This window comes from Onychomys torridus, chromosome 3 (genome assembly GCF_903995425.1).
Source record: "Onychomys torridus chromosome 3, mOncTor1.1, whole genome shotgun sequence".
In the NCBI taxonomy this organism is placed as follows: Eukaryota; Metazoa; Chordata; class Mammalia; order Rodentia; family Cricetidae; genus Onychomys; species Onychomys torridus.
This window is the reverse complement of record NC_050445.1, coordinates 114,787,096-114,809,859: the sequence shown is the minus strand read 5'-3', so window position 1 is coordinate 114,809,859 and position 22,764 is coordinate 114,787,096. Positions and strand designations below refer to the sequence as shown.

The 22,764-nt window shown below is 39.0% G+C and overlaps 1 protein-coding gene across 5 annotated transcripts in view; it reads right to left on the bottom strand.

Moving 5' to 3' along the window:
• The window catches only part of Exoc6b (exocyst complex component 6B), a 470,758-nt gene that overhangs the window by 410,756 nt on the left and 37,238 nt on the right, over positions 1-22,764 (bottom strand). The window contains exon 2 of one of the 5 annotated variants that reach the window (XM_036180696.1): positions 19,997-20,090. The exons of the other annotated variants lie outside the window; for them this stretch is intronic. The gene's annotated coding sequence lies outside the window, so the exon portion shown is untranslated. The remainder of the gene's footprint in view (positions 1-19,996; positions 20,091-22,764) is intronic. 5 annotated transcript variants of the gene reach the window in all.

The window sequence follows — 22,764 nt, the reverse complement described above, 5'->3', positions numbered from 1 at the left end:
GTAAAAACAAGCAGCACAAAAACATCTATCGGAAATGTGTTAGGGTTACTCAAAACAAATAATAATAAAAAAAAAGCTAAAAATCCTAAAAGAAACAGGTGAAAGAAAAGACACAAAACAACAGAATGACCACAGACTTCTCACATAAACTATGTAAGCAAGCAGACAATGAAAAATGGCTTTCTGGTGCTGAAAAAGAAACTGTAAGCCTACAACTCTACATCCTTCAAAACCAAAGGGCTCTTAAGACTGTTTTAGACAAAATCTAAGAGAAAGCATTATCAGTAAAACTGAACAGTTAAGAAATATTAAAGGGAGTTATTTTTTTGTCACAGAAACTATAACATCTGATGAAAATCTGGGTCTACATAAAGAAACAGAGCATGTGAAGTGGTAAATATAAGATTTTTATCATTTGTTAATTTCTGCAAAAGGTAACTTTAAAATGAGATGGAGGAGGGAGAAAAGGAAGAGAAAGAGAAAGAGACAGAGGAACTGCAATTATGGAACTTATAAAATGGAGACGTGAACTGTATGTTAATAATGTCTTAAAGACCAATGAGGGAGCCGGGCAGTGGTGGCGCATGCCTGTAATCCCAGCACTCGGGAGGCAGAGGCAGGTGGATCTCTGTGAGTTTGAGGCCAGCCTGGACTACAGAGCTAGTCCAGGACAGGCTCCAAAGCTACAGAGAGAAACCCTGTCTCGAAAAACCAAAAAAAAAAAAAAAAGACCAATGAGGGAAATGAAGCATACTGTTAGAAGAACCTTACATTAAATGGGAAATAGAAGAATTTAAAAATAGACTCTGGTAAGGTAAAGACATATATTACATCCTACAGCAACTACCAAAAACAAACAGAAATCCCATACAAGACATACCAAGTACACCAACAGAGTACAACGTAACCCTGAAAAAAATATCTGGTTATCCTAAATCAATTAATGAGAGTAATAACAACAACAACAACATCAACAAAGCAGACAAAGAACAGATAGAACAAATAAACAGAAAAATAAAGAATTTAAACCTAGCATATAGTAATTAATGTAAACTATCTCTTCCCTTTTTGGCTTCCATTCCTCCCTCCCCATGTATAAGACTACTGTCAATCTTGAGTGATACTTTGGTGAAACTTCATTGCTTATTATGTTCACCCTGCTTTGAGAATCTCTGAGCTTCCTGAATTTATTTTTCTATTTTCTTTTTCTGCTATTGTGCCCCACTCTATGAAAAAGGAATACAAAAACATTTATTATCTATTACATTATTTCTAGTCTCTGATTCTTAATGGTAGGACAAAAGAGAAAAGGAAGCAAAAGTAAAAGGAATGATGAAAACAAAAATATGACAAATAGAAAATGTTTATGCAAAATTCATGACATTATTTGGCATATATTTCATGCTTAATGAATGACAGTTGCAGTGGTGTAGTAGTTTTTGCTCTTGTTGCATTCCTTGGAAAACATGGAAATAAATCCTAAATTTTATGGGCAGTGTTATTCCTAGCAAATTCCTAGAAACAGTTAATGTCACATTTGGTTCTTAGCTATTGCTAGCTACCAAGGGATTAAGCTACGATGTCACAGACAATACCATGAGGAACACCTGAAATTCAAGAAAAAAACTTATGGTACCTAACATTTCTGAACAATTTACTTTTTTATTTCTCACTCTAATTTTACAAAGAAACTCATCAGGATCTTTTGTGAATATTTGTTATTAATTTTCTACAAGTAGGCCCATATTTTTAAATATATTACTGCTTCCTTGATATCAAGTTTCAATAAATATAATTCCTACTATAATCAATCTGTCCTCCTCACCACACCTCACTATATCATACCACGTCTCCTCTCCTTCTCTAAATATACCACTTTACTTTTTCTAATTATTATTTATATAAATAATATGATCATGTTTTTAGTTTTACATCTTAACAAAGAGTAAATTAGATATTAACTCTCTTGCTTTTTATTTATTTTCCTGCCCTTTCCAACTGTAAACATGAATTTTATACTGACAGAATAGTAGGATACTGCTCTATACCTGTAATTGTTCTGCATGGATTGCAATGCTTTGTTTCTGAGAACCATTAAACAATGTTGGTATAATTTTAACTTTACAAATAATCTTGACTTATAAGTCAGGTAGTATATTAAGATTACCCTTCTATTTTTAGTGGACTCTCTCTTTTGCTGGAAAACTCGTTCTTGAATCTCTCCTTTCCTATGCTCCAATCTAGACTAATCCCCTAAAAGCCTCCTGTTTCTGTTTGATGTTCTTTCTCAGTTAACTAAGAGATGTTCAGGGAACCAGACATTAAGGGAACAAGATACTGGAGAAGAGAGGAAAATGAGGAATGAGCCAATACTCTGCAGTTACTTCTTTTGCTCACAAGGCATTTGCCAAATCTGTGCAGAGTAGGCTCAAATTGCCAGGAAAGGAGTCAAGCAGAAGACCAGGACTAAGAGGCAGAAAAGAAATCTGCTTTTGACAGTTTTATGGACCTTAAATTATTTAAATGAAACTTAAAGGATTAGAATCCTGTTGAGGAGAAACTGGAAGAAAATAACAGAACTATCCCCTCAACAAATTAATTCTTAACCTATAAACTAAGCAAATAAAAATTTTAAAAAGGCCTAAAGAAGCAGAATAATTTTAGGGACTCTTTGTTTACTTTTGTTTTGTTTTGTTTTGTCCTCAGCAGATAAAATCTTTTTATTAATTGAAAATATATTTTTTCATACAATATATTCTGAGTATAGTCCCCCTTAACTCCTTCCAGATCACCTCCACTTCCTCACCCACCAAAATCCACACCCTTTCTTTCTCTCTCTCTCTCTCATTAGAATACAGACAGACATTCAAAAAAAACAAATAAAATAATAAAAAGGACCAAAAATCATAAAAGAACCAAAGAATAAGCACAAACGACCAAAAAAATAAATCCAAAAATACCAGTTTATTTTGTGTTGGCCATCTACTGCTAGGCATGTGGTCTGCCCTAAGTAAATTAGAATTGATTAGAGAAAACAAACTCTTCCTTTGCAAGCAGTATGAATTTGAGACAGTTTCTGGGTTAGGGATAGGGCTTATGTCTACTTCCCCTCTCAGCACTGAGACCCCCATCTGGCTTAGACCTGTGCAGGCCCTGTGCATGCTGCCACAGTCTCTATGTGTTCATATATGAGTCAGTCCTGTTATGTCTAGAAAGGCCTTGTTTCCCTCATGTCTTCCATCTCTACTGGCTCTTGCATTCATTCCGTTCCCTTTTCTGCAGTTTCCTGAGCCTTGAGGAGAGGGATCTGATGGAGATAAACCACTTGGGACTGAGTGTTCCAAGGTCTCTTACTCTCTGTAATATGTCCAATTGTGGGTTCCCGTATTTGTTCCCATCTATTGCAGAAAGAAGCTTCTCAAATGATAACTGAGTAAGACACTGACCTGAGTATAGCACAGTGTTATTAGGAGTCATTTTATTGTTACATTCCTTTAGCAGAACAGTACTACCTGGTTTCCCCCTCGGTCCATGGGCTATCTAGTTTCAGGGTCTTGGCCACCCATGCAGTGTCTGGAATGGATTCCATCTCAGGGAGTAGGCCTTAATTCCAATCAAATAGTGGCTGGTTACTCCCACAACTTTTGTGCCACTATTGCACCAGCATATCTTGCAGGCAGATCATCATTGTAGATCTGGGTTTATAGCTGGGTTAGTGTTTACCTTTCTCTTCTGGTAGTGTGCAGAGTACCTTCCATGTACATTAGTGCCATGAACATTAGTCAGTAGGGGTGATGGCTCTAAGTATGCACCAGCTCAACTTATCTGTGTTCAGTGAGTTATGTACACATTTTCTTCAGCAACAGGGCCTTTCTGTCAGTTTGTGGAAAGCAACCAACAGAGGAGGAAATAAAGTTGTAACAAATTAAAGAATTCAGAACTTGACACAAGAATCAAAATGTCACTCCATGGTATTAGGTTGAAAGTCTGGGTGGCCATACCATAAAGCAGTAAGAATCAAAGGGGGCACAGTTAGCCAAAGTCAAACCTTAGACTTAGCTCAGTCATTGACTAGATTGAAGAGATCGCTGTCATGCTACTCACCACAAAGAGACAGAGACAGATGTCATCTCTTAAGAAAGATCCAGGATCTCCACATTCAATCCAAAATATGAGACGTGCAAAGAGACAAAAAATCATGTAAACGAACAGAAAGAAAGAAAAAACAAAAACAAAAAAACCTCAAGATATACAAGTGGCATAGCACTGACCTTATCAGAAAAGGATTTCTTTAAGGGTTATGACTAATTGGAAACACAAACAGAAGATGAACAAACAGAATTTCAACAGAGCCTTGGAATTTATGTTCTGTACAAATTGAGATGAAAATTCAGAACTAAAAATTACAAGTTTTGGAAAATGTTTAAATGAAGAATTCCATTAAATGGCTTGCTAACAAGATAGGCTTCATGAAGAAAAGCCCAGATGGAAGCAAAGAAGAGAAAGGGATATCAAACACATAAAGCAAGAAATATGAGTCAAACACAGGCCACACCTGCCAAAAGACCAGGTAGCCTCCCCCCACACTTTGGTTCCCCCAAGCAAACCCAATCCTTCAGGCTTACCCCTAGCTCTGCAAAAGAACACCAGCTGCAGCCTCTCTTCCCTGCTCTCCACACCTCCTGTGAATCTCACAGACCATCTCCCTCCCATATCTCCTGGCTGCATCCCAGCATCCAACACAAGCAGCCCTATGAACACACCAGCCTAGCATGCCAGCAAAACAGCCATCATACTCTCAAAAATCCAGAAACGAAACAGAAAACAAAGAACAAAACACCCACCCAGAAACAACAAAGACAAACCCAGAAATCAGCATCTAGACCTATAATCACCCCAAACCCAGATGCCAAAATGACAACATAAGAACAGAATCAGTAACAGCCAGGACACTGTTTCCACTAGAGCCCAGCTATCCTATTACAGCAAGCCCTGAATATTCCAACATAGCTGAAGCATAAGAAAAAGACCTAGGGGGCTGGAGAGATGGCTCAGAGGTTAAGAGCACCAACTGCTCTTCCAGAGGTCCTGAGTTCAATTCCCAGGAACCACATGGTGGCTCACAACCATCTGGAATGAGATCTGGCACCCTCTTCTGTATACATAATAAATAAATAAATCTTTTTAAAAAAATATGTAGATGATAGAGGTCCTTAAAGAGGGATTGAACAGATCCCTTTAAAACAAAACAGAACAAACAAACAAACAACAACAAAAAAAAAAAAAAACAGGAAAGCTGGGTGGCGGTGGCGCACACCTTTAATCCCAGCACATACAAGGCAGAGACAGGTGGATCTCTTTGTGAATTCCAGGCCAGCATGGTCTACAGAGCAAGATCCAGGACAGGCACCAAAACTACATAGAGAAACCCTGTCTCAAAAGAAAAAGAAGGCAGGGCTGCAGTGGCGCACACCTGTAATCCCAGGATTCTGGAGGCAGAGGCAGGCGGATCTCTGTGAGTTCGAGGCCAGCCTGGGCTACAGAGTGAGTTTCAGGACAGCCACCAATACTACACAGAGAAATCCTGTCTCAAAAAAACCAAAAAAAAAAAAAAAAAAAAGAAGAAAGAAAGAAAGAAAGAAAGAAAGAAAGAAAGAAAGAAAGAAAGAAAGAAAGAAAGAAAAAAAGAAACCCAGGAAAACATAAAACAAAAATTGAGGAAATTAATAAATCTCTTCAAGGAAGCCCAGAAAAAAACAGTTGAAGGAAATGAATAAAACTGTTCAACACCTGAAAATGGAAATAGAGGGTGTCATGATTTGAAAGAAAATTGCCCACAAAGGAAGTGGCACTATTAGAAAGTGTGGCCTTGATGGTGTAGATGTGGTCTTTTGGAGAAAATGTGGGGGCAGGTTTTGAGATCTCATATATGCTCAAGATACCGCCCAGTGTCTCAGTTCACTCCTTGTTGCCACAAGATGTAGGACTCCCAGCTACTTCTCCAGCACCATGTCTGCTTACACACCGCCATGTCCCACCAAGATGACAATGGACTAAACCTCTGAAAATGTAAGCTACCCCATTAAAATGTTTTCCTTTATAAGAGTTCCTGTGGTCATAGTGTTTCTTCACAGCAACGGAAATCCTAAGACAGAGGCAATAAAGAAAACAAAAACTGAGGAATACTAAAAGTGAAAAATTGAGGCATTTGAACAAGAATGACAGAGGCATGCTTTACCAATAGAATACAAGAAATGGAAGAGAGAATCTGGAGTCATTTAAGATACAATAGAGGAAATGAATGCATCAGTCAAAAAATGTTTAACATAAAAAAAAAAAAAATCCTGACACAAAACGTCCAGGAAATCTAGGACACTATGGAAAGACCAAACCTAAGAATACTAAGAATAGAGGAAGGAGAAGAATCCCAGTTCAAAGGCCCAGAAAATATTTTCAACAAAAATCATAGAAGAAATTTTTTGAAACCTAAAGAAGGAGATGCCATCAGGAAGGTGTTAGTGGTACACTGCTTTAATCCCAGCACTCTGGAGGCAGAGGCAGGCGGATCTCTGTGAGTTTGAGGCTAGTCTGGTCTACTGAGCCAGCTCCAGGACAGCCAAGGCTACACAGGGGGGGGGGGGGGGGGAAGGTGATGCCTATAACAGTACAGAAGAATAGAATAGAGAACACTAAATAGATTGGACCAGAAAAGCAAGTCCCCTTGCTTCAATACATTAAATATACAGAACAAAGAAAGATTACAAAAATCTGTAAGGGAAATAGTCTAAGTAACATATAAAGGCAGACCTCTTAGAATTACATCTGATTTCTCAATGAAGACTCTAAAAGCCAGAAAGAAGGGTTTGGACAGATGTCCTGCAGACTCTAAGAAACCACAGATGCCAGTCCAGACTACTATACACAACAAATTTTTCAATCACCATAAATGGAGAAAATAAGATATTCCATGATAAAGTCAAACTTAAACAATATCTATCTATAAATCCAGCACTACAGAAGGTGCTAGAAGGAAAATTTCAACATAAGGAGGTTAACTACACCTATAAAAACACAGGAAATAAATAATCTCACACCAGCAAAACCAAAGAAAGAGAAGCACACACACTTTCACACACAGATACCACTCCAACAACAAAAATAACAGGAATCAACAATCACTGGTCACTGATATCTCTCAAAATCAATGGTTTCAATTCCCTAATAAAAAGACAGAGACTAACAGAATAGATGAAAAAAATGGGACCCATCCTTCTGCTGCATCCAAGAAACATATCTCAACATCAAGGACAGACATCACCTTAGGGTAAAAGGTTGGAAAAAGGTAGTCCAAGCAAATGGACCTAAGAAACAAGCTGGTATATCTAACAAAATAGACTTCAAACCAAAACTAATCAAAAGGGAAAGGGAAGGGGGACTTAGCTCAGTGGTAGAGCGCTTGCCTAGCAAGCACAAGGCCCTGGGTTCAATCCTCAGCTCTGGCAAAAAAAAAAAAAAAAAAAAAGGAAGGGCACTTCATACTCATCCAAGGAAATATACACCAAGAAGACATTTCCATTCTTTTTTTTTTTTTTTACATTTCAATTCTTAGCATCTATGCCCCAAACACAAGAGCACCACTTTTGTAAAAGAAATACTAAAGCTTAAATCACATATTAACCCTCACACACTAATAATGGGAGACTTCAATACCCTATTCTCATCAATGGGCAGGTAATCCAGACAAAAACCAGAAAGAGAAATACTGGATCTAATAGACATTATAAACCAAATGGACCTAACAGATATTTACAGAAAATTTCGTCCAAACTCAAAAGAATATACTTTCAGCACCTCAAAGAAATTTCTCTAAAATTGACCACATACTTGGACATAAAGCAAGTCTCAACAGATACAAGAAAATTGAAATAACTCCCTGTATATTATCAGACCACCACAGATTAAAGCTGGATATCAACAACAACAAAAACAACAGAAGCTTGCAAACTCATCAAAACTGAACAACTCTCTACTGAAAAACTGGTCAAGACAGAAAGAAAGAAAGAAACTGAAGACTTTCTAGAACTCAATGAAAATAAATACACAGCATACCCAAACTTATAGTACTCATTGTACAGTTGTGGTTTTTTTTCTTTTTTTTTTTTTTTTTAACTCTTTGAGGACCTACCACCCAGCTCCCAAATTTAAAAAAAAAAAAAAAAAAAAAAGGAGACTTATTCTTACTTATGAATACCTTGCCTTAGCTTGGCCTGTTTCTAGCCAGCTTTTCTAACTTAAATTATTCCCTTTCTCTTTAAGTTAGTTTTGTCTCTGGGCTTTTTACTTTTTTTTTATTCTATATATCTTTCTTTACCTCTTACTCTGTGGTTGGCTGTGTAGCTGGGTGTCTGGCCTCTGGAGTCCTCCTCTCCTTCTCCTTTTCTTGCTCCTCCCTCTCCTCTCCCAACTCTTCTCCTTTGGGCCTAGAATTCTCCTCCTATTTATTCTGTCTGGCAGCCCCACCTATCCCTCACCTGCCTAGCTCTTGGCAGTTCAGCTCTTTATTAGATGAATCAGGTGTTTTAGACAGGCAAAGTAACACAGCCTTTCAGAATTAAACAAATGCAACATAATAGAATATAGCATATCTTTGCATCATTAAACGAATATTCCACAGCATAAACAAGTGTAAAACATATTAAACTAATATTCCACAGCAACAATTAAAGTGGTGCTAATAGGAAAGTTCATAGCACTAAGTGCCTATATTAAAAAAAAAAAAGTGGAGAGATCTCATACTAGCAACTTAACAGCACATCTAAAAGGTCTAAAACAAAAGGAAGTAAGCACACCCAAGAGTAGACCCTAAGAAATAACTGAAGCTAAACTCAATAAAATAGAAACAAAAAGAATAATACAAAGAATCAATGGACCCCCAGCTGGATCAGGCCCTCTAGATAAGTGAGACAATTGAATAGCTTGAACTATTTGGGAGGCATCCAGGCAGTGGGACTGGGAACTGTCCTTAGTGCATGAGCTGGCTGTTTGGAACCTTGGGCTTACACAGGGACACTTTGCTCAGCCTGGAAGGAGGGGACTGGACCTGCCTGTACTGAATCTACCAGGTTTAAATGAATCCCCAGGGGAGTCTTGGCCCTGGAGGAGATGGGAATGGAGGGGAGGGGCTGGGGGGAAGGTGGGGATGGGGTGGGAGGGGGGAAGACCGGGGAACCCATGGCTGATGTGTAAAATTAAAACACAAATATAATAAATAACAAAAAAAAAAGAATAAAAAAAAAGAATCAATGGAACAAAGAGTTGGTCCTTCAAGAAAAATCAACAAGATAGACAAATCCTTATCTCAACTAACTGAAAGACAGAGAGAGAATATCCAAATTAACAAGATCAGGGAAAAAAGGAGGGGAGGAAGACATAATAACAGACTGAAAGAAATACAAAGACTCATAGGGGCATACTTTTAATACCTACACTCTACCAAATTGGGGGAAATATATATAAAAGAAATGGATAATTTTCTCAGCAGGTACCTTAACAAAGTTAAATCAAGATCAGATAAACAGTTTAAATAGATCTATAACCCCTAGTAAAATAGAAGCAGTCATTTAGCCCAGGACTAGACAGTTTTAACATAGAATTCTACCAGACTTTCAAAGAAGAGTTAACACCAATACTCCTCAAATTATTCCACAAAATAAAAACAGAAGAAACACTGCCCAATTCATTTTATGAGGCACAGTAACCCTGATACCCAAACCACATAAAGACTCAACAAAGAAAGAGAATTACAGACCAATTTCCTTTAGGAACATAGATGAAAAATACTCATAGAATGCATGCAAACAGAATCCAAGAACACATCAAAAAAGATCATCCACCATGATCAAGTAGGCTTCATCTCAGAGACGCAGGGATGGTTCAATATATGAAAACCAGTAAATATGATCCACCATATGAACAAACTGAAAGGAAAAAAACCCACATGATCATCCCATTAGAGGTTGAAAAGGCCTTTGACAAAATCCAACACCCCTTCATGATTAAAGTCCTGGAAAGATACAAGGAACATACCTCAACATAATTTACAGCAAGCTGACAGCCAACATCAAATTAAATGGAGAGAAACTCAAAGCAATTCCACTAAACTCAAGAACAAGACAAGGTTGTCCATTTTCTCCATATCTATTCAAAATCTGTTAATACTACTTGAACTTTTAGCTAGAGCAATAAGAAGGAGATGAGGGGCTACAAACTAGAAAGGAAGAAGTCAAAGTAGCATTATTTGCAGATTATGAGATAGTATACACGAGTGACCCTAGAACTTTTACCAGAGAACTCCTACAGCTGATAAACACCTTCTAGGAAGTGGCTGGATGCAAGATAAACTCAAAAAAATTCAGTAGCCCTCCTATATACAAATGGCAAACAGACTGAGAAAACAATCAGGGAAACAATAACTTTCACAATAGCCTCAAATAATAAAAAATATCTTGAGGTAATTCTAACTTGTATGATGAAAACTTCAGGTCTTTGAAGAAAGAAATTGAAGACATCAGAAAATATACATATCTCTCATGCTCATGGATCAGTAGGATTAACATAGTAAAAGTGCCCATCCTACCAAAAGCAATCTACAGATTCAATGCAATCTTCATCAAAATTCCACCACAATTCTTCACAGACCTTGAAAGGACAGTGCTGTAGATATCGCTCTGTGTAAATAAAATTCTGATTGGCCAGTGGCCAGGCAGGAAGTATAGGCGGGACAAGAGAAAAGAGAATTCTGGGAAGTAGAAGGCTGAGGAGAGACCACCAGCCACTGCCATAAAAAGCAACATGTAAAGACACTGGTAAGCCGCAAGCCATGTGACAAAGTATAGACTAACAGAAATGGGTTAATTTAAGATAAAAAAGGTAGATAACAAGCAGCCTGCCACGGCCATACAGTTTGTAAGCAATATAAGTCTCTGTGTGCTTTCTTGGTTGGGTCTGAGCGACTGTGGGACTGGCGGGTGAGAGAGATTTGTCCTGACTGGGCCAGGCAGGAAAACTCTAACTACAAATGGCGCCCAACGTATTGGCAAGAATTTCCACCTAAAACCTGAGTAAAAAGATTCTAAGACGGAGCTAAAAACAGCTTCCTAGTTGTCTCTCTCAAGTTAGCAGCAGCCTGCCGGTTTGAACTACTATGGCGGGTTCCTGGCATGTGCATCTGACCTGCAGTGCGGCGGGAATGAGGAATCTACAAGTGGCACTTTACTCTGCTGCGTGGTAGATTTAGCCTTTGCTAGTTTAAAAAAAAAAAAAGTTTATGGGCTATGCGCTCCTTTGATAGAACTGCTTCTGATAGTTGATGGTACACATGGCTCCAGACCCAAAGCTGGCGGTAAACTGTACCGCCGCCATGTTGGGAAGCTGAGGTGGGCGGAGCCAGCAGCCATAGTGGCGTTTCAGTCTTACAAAGATGGATATTACACAGAAAATCTGGTTTGTCTTGTCTTTGGAATTTTTAACTACAGAAAAAGATTTGATTGTAAAAGCTGTTGAGTTAAATAAATATGTAAATTTTAAAGGTACCTTGACTTCAAAATTTGAAAATAAGGATATGTTGCTTTGGAAAAGAGTCTCTGCTTTTGTTTTCACAGAAAGCCAGAGGCTGTGGATTTGTTCCAGATTAAGATATATCAGGTTTGATCAGCCAAGACCACCTGAAAGGTCTCTGATGACACCATGGCCCAGATGAACCGACATCCAGAATGGTTTCAAGACAACTGGCTCAGAGGTTCACCCTAATGGACTACTCTATAATCCTAAAATTTTCTTTGTATCCCCATAAGATACAGCGCCCCCCTCCAGCAGGAAGTAGTAAGAAAAACTACGTCCAATTTCCCAAAATTATCAAGCTGGCTTTGGAGATGGAATTGGCTCACTCCTTCTCTAAAACCAGACATATTGCTAAAAGAAAAGGTTAAGAGATTCTTATGTCCCAAATCAGAAGAGCCCTCTGGTGTGGGACAGAGAAAAACCAATATTTTTCTTTAAAGCAGGTTGATTATAAATGTGATCTCTTTCTAAAGAAGAAAAGGGGATATGATATAGATATAATAGGATGAAAGGGTAGATTAAGGAAGGAACTTACTTCTAAAGAGCAACAACTTTTTTAAAATGTTTTACATTGGTATAGATTTTAGTCTTTTGATACAAACTTAAAGTTAATTTTGTTATACTGTGTGTATATTTCTACTCTTGTTTAAGGTATTATGTTTGTATAGCTCATTTTAAATTGTAATGGATAATTAAAAATAGATTAATAATTAGTCATCTATGATAATCATACTCATAGCCATGTTAGTTAAGTCTTCTAGGTATACACAGAGATATTTCAGATAGACAGGTAATCTTCAAACACTTCAAAGGTCTACAGAATATGGCATTTAAAATACTTTTAAAATTTAGACTTTCTGGACAGTGAGACATGTCTGCTCCTGGCAGCACTGATTTACTTCAGAGAGGAGGATGGGCATTGAAGACACTTCATATGGAGTTTATCTTCACCTTGGCAAAAATAGCCATTTGGGCAAGAAACTGTTCTTGCCTGGACTGCTCGATCAACTGAACATGCAGGACCCATAGAAAGGTGACCACTAAACTTTGCTTGACAAAATGGTCCTTCAGGTTCCTGCTTTGCAGAGGAAATGGCCAGACATTCTACAGGACACTGAGAGAAGTGACCAAGAGACTCTAGCCCTGTGGGCTGAAAACAGATGCCCCAACTTTACAAAGGAACATTAGGTGACTGTCCAGGCCGCCAGCTGTCTCTGTCTACTCTTGCAAGACTCCCAAAAGTTGCTTACATCCTTCTCCTGGTTCTCAGGTACTATTATATCCTTCTGAGGTCTTTGATGTGGTTGAAGACTAGATAGTTATAATTTCCTCAGTTATGATACAACATAAGTTGGACATAAAACTTTAGACTCACAAATATAAGATAGATAGGATACCTTCTTTCATATTGTAACTGTAATTCTTGCTTGATAATTGTTTTGTTATATGTAATTGTACTATGTAAAAGTTAAAACCTTCCTTAAAAAAAAAAAAAAGAAAAGGGGAAGTCCTGTAGATATCGCTCTGTGTAAATAAAATTCTGATTGGCCAGTGGCCAGGCAGGAAGTATAGGCGGGACAAGAGAAAAGAGAATTCTGGGAAGTAGAAGGCTGAGGAGAGACCACCAGCCACTGCCATAAAAAGCAACATGTAAAGACACTGGTAAGCCGCAAGCCATGTGACAAAGTATAGACTAACAGAAATGGGTTAATTTAAGATAAAAAAGGTAGATAACAAGCAGCCTGCCACGGCCATACAGTTTGTAAGCAATATAAGTCTCTGTGTGCTTTCTTGGTTGGGTCTGAGCGACTGTGGGACTGGCGGGTGAGAGAGATTTGTCCTGACTGGGCCAGGCAGGAAAACTCTAACTACAGGACAGTTCTCAACTTCATATGAAAAACAAAAAACTCAGGATAGCTTTAAAAAAAAAATCCTTATAATAAAAGAACTGCTAGAGCCGGGCGATGGTGGCACATGCCTTTAATCCCAGCACTTGGGAGGCAGAGCCAGACGGATCTCTGTGAGTTCAAGGCCAGCCTGGGCTACCAAGTGAGTTCCAGGAAAGGCACCAAAACTACACAGAGAAACCCTATCTCAAAAAAACTAAAAAAAAAGAACTGCTGGAAGTTTCACCATCCCTGATTTCAAGTTGTACTTCAGAACTATAGTAATAAAAACTGCATGGTATTGTCATAAAAACAGGCAACTTGATCAATGGAATAAAATTGGTATGTGAAGACACAAGATAATGGACACCTGATTTTTGATAAAGAAGCCAGAAATACACAGGAAAAAAGACAGCATTTTCAACAAATGGTGCTAGTCAAACTGGATATTTGCATGTAGAAGAATGCAAATAGATCCATATTTTTCACCCTGCACAAAACTCAAGTCCAAATGGATCAAGGACCTAAACATAAAAACAGATACAATGAACCCAATAGAAGAGAAAATGGGGAACAGATTAGCACGGGAGTCAACTTTCTGAATAAAACAACCAATAGTGAAGGCATTAAGATCAATAATTAATAAATAGGACCTCATGAAACTGAAAAGCTTTGGTAAGGCAAAGGACACCATCTATCAGACAAAACCAAAGCCTACAGAATGGGAAAAGATTTTTACCAACTTCACATGTGATAGAGGACTAATATCCAAAATATATAAAGAACTCAAGAAACTAGAAATCAAAAATCCAAATAGTTCAATTTAAATATGGGGTACAGATCTAAACAGAGAATCCTCAATAGAGGAACATCAAATGGCTGAGAAACACTTAAGGAAATATTCAACATCCTTAGCCATCAGGAAAATGCAAATCAAAACCACTTTGAGATTCCATCTTATACCTGTCATAATGGCTAAGATCATAACATGTGATAGCTCATGCTGTTGAGGATATAGAGCAAGGGGAATGAACACTCCTCCATTGCTGGTAGAAGTACAAACTTGTACAGTCACTATGGAAATCAATATGGCAGTTCCTCAAAAAAATTGGGACTCAATCTACCTCAAGACCCAGCTATGCCACTCTTGGGCATATACTCAAATGATGCGCCAACCTATCACAAGGTCACTTGCTCAACCACATCCATTGTAACTTTATTCATAATAGCCAGAAACTGGAAACAACCTAGATGTCCCTCAACCAAAGAATAGATAAAGAAAATGTGGTACGTTTACTTTGGAGTATTACTCAGCTGTTTAAAAAAAAATGGTACCATGAAATGTGCAGGCAGATAGATAGAGCTAGAAAAAAATCATCCTGAGTGAGGTAACCCAGACCCAGAAAGTCATATGGTATGTACTCACTTATAAGTGAATATTAGCTGTTAAGTAAATGATAATCATGATACACTCCATAGATGAGATTTATGTGGAAAGAGAATCTAAATTGGAGGTCTCCATAGGGCCCCTCCCCTCAAAGCTTGGGAATCCCAAGGTAAAGAGGACACAGAAAGACTGTAGAAGTCAGAGGGGGTGGAGGATACCAAGAGAACATGGCCTACTGAATCAATTAAGCAGGGTGTTTATGGACTCACAGAGACTGAATCAGCATGCATGGGGCCTGAAGCAGTCTATACCAGGTCATTGGCATAAGAGGTGACTGTTAGCTTGGTGTTTTGGGGGGACACCTAACTGTGGAAGCAGGTGTGTCCTTGACTCTTTTGCCTGCCCATGGGACTTTTTTCCTCCTGTTGGGTTGCCTTGTCTTATCATATTTTGTTTTGTCATATTTGGTTGTTGTCTTTTGGAGGCCTGCTCTTTTATGAAAGGAGATGGAGGATGAGTAGATCCAGGAGAGAGGGAAGTTTGGGGGGAGCTGGGACAAATAAAGGGAGGGGAAATTGTGGTTAGGATGTATTGGATAAGAACCTATTTTCAATAAAAAAGAAAGAGAGAGATGGGGGGGAACAGGACATATTAGCAGGAGCACTAAGCAAGCAGCACTCAAAAAGACTTTCTGTTTGGGGGCCTCCCACACGCACACTGTCACTGGGCAATGCCCTCTGCCTACAATATTTTCATATTCTTAAAAACTGTAGGTTTTCTCAAAACCTTTGTATATATGACATGATGGTTAATCGCAACTGCCAATGTAGACGAAGGAGCTAATTAGTAGAGGACACTCTGGGTGTGTCTGTGAGGGTGCTTTTGGAGAGGGTTAACTAAGAGGCAAAAAACCTGACTTGAATTTGGGCACAGGGTCAAACAGGCTGGGACCCAGATGGAACAGGTGGGGGATGAGGGATGATAGTATATTCAATAACTTTCTCTGCTTCCTGGTCATAATGGTGTGAACAGCTTTTCTCTGCTCCATTTCTCACCATCATGATGAACTGAACCCTCTGAAACCATCAGCCAAACCTTCTTCTGTCGTGCTATTTTCTCAGATACTCTGTCCAATCTACAAAAAACTAATACATGTGGTTATATTTGTTAATATTTGCCATATGTAACCACAAACTATATTAACCATATTAATGACACCTACACATGTCAGGGAAACTCCACTTATATTATCTAGGAGAACAGATACAAAGAGTAAATAACATCTTAGTGACACCATGAAAACAGTTAAACACCTCTGATAGGGGACATCTTCATGTAATGTGGCAGAAGCAATATTTAGAGACACAAAAACCAAGACACAAAACTAAGGATATTCATCAGTTCATAGTTACAAGACCTAAACAGCCCAGTAAAGATGCCTATAAAGAGACTATCCCTGTATACCCATAATAAAACTACTAAAAAGCAAAAGCAAATAAAGATGCTATAAACTGTCAGAAGAAAGTCACATGATCTGAATGGCTTTTTGGAACACATTCCCTAGGGTGGGATACCTTGCTCAGCCTTGACATGGGAGCTCAGTCCTGGCTCCACTTAGTATGCCAGACTTTGTTGACTCCCCAATTGAGGTCCTACCCTCTCTAAGGAATGGATGAGGGGTGAGCTGGGGGAAGGTGGTAGGAGGAGGAGAAGGGGAGGGAGAGGGAACTGGGATTGGTATGTAAAATGAAAAAGCTTTTTTTTTTTTAATATTTTTTTAAATGGTCCACTGTTGAACAAAGAAGATCTATATAAAAGAACTGAATACTTTGCATCTTGAAAAAAAGGAAAATTGCCAGCCTAAAATTCTAACAGTTATGTTCTTCAAAAAATAAGGTACTCAGGAGAATGAGCAAGATGATCATGAGTTCAAGGCTAATCTGTGTTACTTAGAAAGACCCTGTTTCAAAAAAACAAAAACATGGAGCTGCAGGGATGGCTCAGTTGGTAAAATACTTGCCGCCACACAAACATGAAGACCTGAGTCAATTCTCAGCACCTACATAAAAGTCAGATACAGTGGCATACCTGTAATTCCAGTGCTAGAGAGATAAAGCAGGATCTTGCTGACCACCCAGGCTAGACAATCAGTGAGCTCCAAGATAAAGCAACTGAAGAAGACACATGACCACATGACATTGAACTCTGGCCTGCGCGCGCGCGCGCGCGCACACACACACACACACACACACACACACACACACACTTGTGTGCTTACATGTATACACATGCAAAAAAACATATGCTTACATATATATGAACATGTAAAAAATTAAATAAAGAACATAACTGATTGGGAAAACAATAAAATAGTAAGATCCACAGATTCTAATTCTGGGTATACAGAAAAAAGAACTGAAACCAAGGACTCATAGAGATAATAATATATCCATCTTAATGACTGAATTATACACAAAAGATAAAAAGGAGAGAGCAATCCATGTGTTCATGGAAAAATAAATGGGCAAACAAAACTCACTATAAGCATGTAGGTAAATAAGCAAAAACAGAATATTATTCAATATTTAAAGGGAAAGGAATTTTTGGCTTATGCTATGACCTATATAATCTTAAAGATATAATGTTAATGAAATTAGCTAATTACAAGATGATTCTATTTAAAAAGATCATCTAAGGTATTCAAATTCATGGAAACAGAAAGTAAGCTATCACCCGTCAGGGGCTGGCTGGGAAAGAGGAGGATGAGGAGCTTAATGTGATGAGTATAATTTCTGTTTGAGAAGATGAAAAAGGTTCTGGAGATGGCTGTTGAAGGGACACTAGCCTACTTGAACATATGGCTCTAGAAGGCCTTGCCCTTCTCCCCATTCCCTCTGCCTTGCTAAAAACTGTTAGATTATATTCCTAAAGCTGGCCACCCAGGTCTATTCCCTTATTTGGCCACTTCTCCTAAGGCTGACTACCAAGGTCCAGCAATCAAAAGCCCCCTTTTGGCTCACCTAATTAACATGCCCAATTAAAATTAAACACCTGGTGGGTGGCGGTGGCACACGCCTTTAATCCCAGCACTCGGAAGGCAGAGCCAGGCAGATCTCTGTAAATTCAACGCCAGCCTGGTCTATAGAGTGAGTTCCAGGACAGGCACCAAAAACTACACAGAGAAATCCTGTCTGGGGGGGTGGGGGGGAGAATTGAACACCTCATCCTAACATGGAGTTTCCCCCTTTATCTTTATAAACTGCCATTTGCCTATGGGTCCTGTCTGTCTCCTCTCTATTCAGAGGCAGTCCTTTGTCCCTCCAGGACAAATATCCCTTCCCTTTTTCCTTGTCCCCTATCTGCTTTACTACCACATCCTAGCCCATTCTAACACAGACCTCCTCTTCTTCTCCTCTTAAAAATTACACCTGCAAAGTCATTGGCTGCTGTTTTCTGCCTGAGTCAGAAAGCAGCCACTTTAACTTTCTTCCCTGTTTAATAAAGGATCTCTCTGTGAAAACTGGTGTTTGAGTGTGGTTTGTGCTTATTCTGAGGTCCCAGAGGAAGATCCCACTGTTCAGGATCTCCTTCAGTTGTAATATCTAGCATTATCGAGGTGCACACTTTAAAATGGTTAAAATAGGTTGGGAGTAGTGGCACAAACCTTTAATCCAAGCACTCAGGAGGCAAGGTAAGCAGATCTCTAGAGTTCAAAGCCAGCCTGATCTCCATAGCAAGTTCCAGGCTAGCTAGGGCTACCTTGTGAGACACTGTCTCAATGTACATAGACAGAAGAGTGAACCAATACCATGTTTAATTTTCCATAATTTTAAGGAAACTAAGGTAAAATACAGACTTTTTTCATAAAAAGTAAGCTTTCTATTTTGAATCCAAGCAAACTTGATTTTTCCCATTATCAATTCCCAAATCCCTTTGAAAATAATTTGTTGTCAAAAGCTGTTTGACTTCATTTGGCAAGAAAACACACACACACACACACACACACACACACACACACACACACACAGATAAAACACTGAAGGAGTTCCTCAAACAAAAGAAGTAATCTATACAGGAGGACAGACACAGGAGGAAAGAAAAACCAACTCAAAGGTAAAAATCTGTATTTTACAAAATAAACATGTAAATTACAATTCATGATGTTGCTCAAGCAACAGGAAAAAGGTAAAACAAAAATGTTACTATATGGCCCTAGCTTTGTCAACAAAATGGTCAAAGTTTAGAAACAAACAAACAAAAAAAAAAAAAACCTCACTTTCGGATGAAAGACCCTAACAGCTATCAAACCTCCCTATGAAACACTGAATATTGACGACAAAGAAAGAAATTAAGTCAAATTTTTTCATTTCAAATTGTTCTTTGGGTATGAAGAAACCATCTTGAATATACAGCACCTTAATTCAAAAGGCTCATCTACATTTCTCAAGGTAACAACTAAAGGGGGAACCAATCCAAACTACATGACAGCAAAGTGCAGCAGGAAAGACCAAAGGTGACAAGCGAGGAGCACTGCGAAACAGAACGAGGGCACAGGAGGCCAGAAATGTGGCAGAGAAAAGGCAGACAGCAACAGAAGCAAGAGAAGGCAGGAGAGCAGAAGAAGCTGGCTGCCTGCCATACCCAGCAACTGGAGCCACAGCGAGCATGTCGAGTACAAGTATAAAGTCCCTTACATGAAATCCTCATGCCCAGATTGTGTCATTACACCAAATTCGGAAGACTTAACAAAACAATATACTTGTGCACATTGCCATACACTATGGATACCCCTTTTGAGGCCTGAAGATGTACTTCTAATCAAGCACATTGGTATTTCTGGAACTAAGTTAGGACTATTCATAAATACAAAGACAACAAAAACCTCATGCCAACTCAGGTCAAATTTTCTCACCAAATAAACTGAATAGGCTTTGAAAACAAATGGTATTCAATGCTTTTAGGAATTGGGAATCAATAATGAGAGAGATTATGGGTCAAATCCAATATGGTTGACTACAAAATAAAACACTGTGATATTCTATTAAGTAATATTTGGAAATAAAGAAAAAGAAAGGGACGAGTATACAGTTATTTGATAGTTTACCTGAAGTGAGCAGTCAGCAAATCTGGTTTCTTGAGAAAGATGAGTCAAGCAGGCTGAAACTTTAGTTCAGAGGTATAGCCTGTACACAGCACACCTATGGGCAATCCCAGCAAAAAAGGGAGATATGGAAAAATGGCCATTAGGTGTGGCTTCATGGTACTCTATCACCACTACCACCACCTTAAAAAAATGTATTTTACTTGATATGCTTTTTACTTGATACTTATGTTTACCTCTGTGCTCTAAATTTCCGTTTGCAGAATGAACTGCTCATGAGCAAAAGGGGCACTAGAGGGCAGCAGAGCACAGAGGATCCTTTGGAGCTGCTCAAAACATTTCAGTCACTTTCAAGCAAATAAAGCACAAATCCATGCATTAAAATTGCTTCTAAAATATATGCTTTTTAATTTTTATTTTGAAGTGAATCTGAATTTAATCTGAATTACATTTTATATAAATAATTTTTAGTTTTGAGAACATCAACTTGTAGTCTTTATAGCATTTACCATATTTGTTTATTGTTCTTCCTAAATACATATGAACTTGCATGTTTATTTTTCTAAATCACACTGTGCACTTTCACACTTACTTCAAGTGTCCTTAAAAAAGCCATGTGGAGCAGAGAGATAACACATCAGAAGACAGGAGTTCAATCCCTTAAACTCTCCCTATCCCCCTAACATAATCTTACCCCTGCAATAGGCACGGTGCAGTGTGCCGAATGTAATCCCAGCACTACCACTGAGAGATGGGAGGGAAGACAAGAAGATGAGCTAGAAGACATGGACCAGCTAACCTAGGCATACAATAAAGTGGCAAAAACAAGAAAGACCCTGTCTGCCTCACTGAGGTAAAAGGCAAGAGTTGATTCACAAAAGTTGTCCTCTGACCTACACATCACACGCTTACCTATTCACACACACACTAAATGAATTTTTAAACCATTAGTGTATACTTCTTTGTTTGCTTTTTGTTGTTTGTTTTATAAGACAGGGTTTCTCATGTAGTTCTTGCTATCCTGGAACTCACTCTGTAGACCAGGCTGGCCTTGAACTCAGAGATTCATTGACCTCTGCCTCCCAAGTGCTGGGATTAAAGGTGTGCACTGGGGGCTGGAGAGATGGCTTAGAGGATAAAAGCACTGCTTGCTCTTCCAGAGATCCTGAGTTCAATTCCCAGAAACCACATGGTGGCTCACAACCACCTGTAATGAGATCTGGCGCCCTCTTCTGGCCTGCAGGAATATGTGCAGACAGACACTGTATACATAATAAATATATAAATCTTTAAAGGTGTGCACCACCACCACCTGGTGTGCATAGTTCTTTAATTATAGCATCACTACCAAATTTAAGAAATTTACACTGATACAACCATATATAATCTAAATGTGGTCCACATTTCAGTTTTGTCAACTGTCCAATCATATTTAGAGCCTTTTCATTCCTCCTGAAAAGTATCTGGTCTAAGACCATACACTTTTGTTGTCAGGTCTCTCTAACACCTTCCGTCTATGCCAGCAGGTCTCTAATATGTTTGACAAGGAACCACTCTCCTTTTTACATTTATTCATAGAGAGGGGGTAGTTATGACTATGCTATGGTTCTCTCTTTAAATCCTTTGGGTCCCAGAGATGGAACTCAGGTGGACAGGCTTAGTGGAAAGCACACTTACCTGATGAGTCATCTCATCAGCCCAACAGGAACACTTTACACAATTACAATTTACTGAAGAGCTTTTGAAAGTTATTGTATTATATGCTGCATTAAAACTAAAACTAGAATTATATCAGCTTGAACAAACATTCATTCAAAATACCTTCACAAAAGCTAAGGAATCCAGACAAGCGCTTACAGCACCTAAGAGCACATGAATAAAAAAGACACATTGAAAAATCAAAAGAAGCCGGGCAGTGGTGGCGGACTCTTTAATCCCAGCACTCGGAAGGCAAAGCCAGGTGGATCTCGGTGAGTTCAAGGCCAACCTGGTCTACAGAGCAAGAGCCAGAACAGCAGGCACCAAAACTACACAGAGAAACCCTGTCTAACAAAAAAAAAAAAAAAAAGCAAAAGAAACAATTTCATACTATCCATGAATCCTTTCCCCAGATATGAACAGTTCAGCTAGACAGATTATGCTTTTGTAGGAAAAAAGACAGTAAAATGAACACCTGACTTCACTGGAAACCTCAGGACCTATAATAGTGCCCATCCCTGCACTAGGCCAGGCCCTGTGATCCAAAGCCCTAGGTCTGGCCCCATAGACCCAGGATCTGGACATGTTCTGGCACCTGGCCAGAACCCAAGGTCAAATGTCTAGGTCTATCCCAGTAGCCTCTGGTGCCAAGAGAGTTCTCCCAAAACCATGTACCAGCCCTGCTACTCCTAGATCAACATACCAGGTTGTCCCCCACTGACTCTGCTATCAGGCTGACTCCAGCAGATGCAGTCTTCAGATCTGCCTCAGTAGACCCCAGTATGAGGCTGCCCACTATGCATCAATGCTTCAGGCCCAATAGAGAGGATATCAGCACCAGATTCAACTCCCACAAACCAACACCAAGCCTGGACCTAAGCACGTGTCTGTTTCTATGAATCCAGGACATGTCACTGGCCCTGGAACCATGCCAGCCCACCCTAAGTCTCCAGGAGCAAGTTCACCGTGTGCCTCACCAGGGAGCCATCCAGAATCTCCTGACATGCTGACTGGCGACTGGCTTTCCCTCCCACAGTCCATGTATGAGGACAGAGAAGTGCTTGCTTACTCAA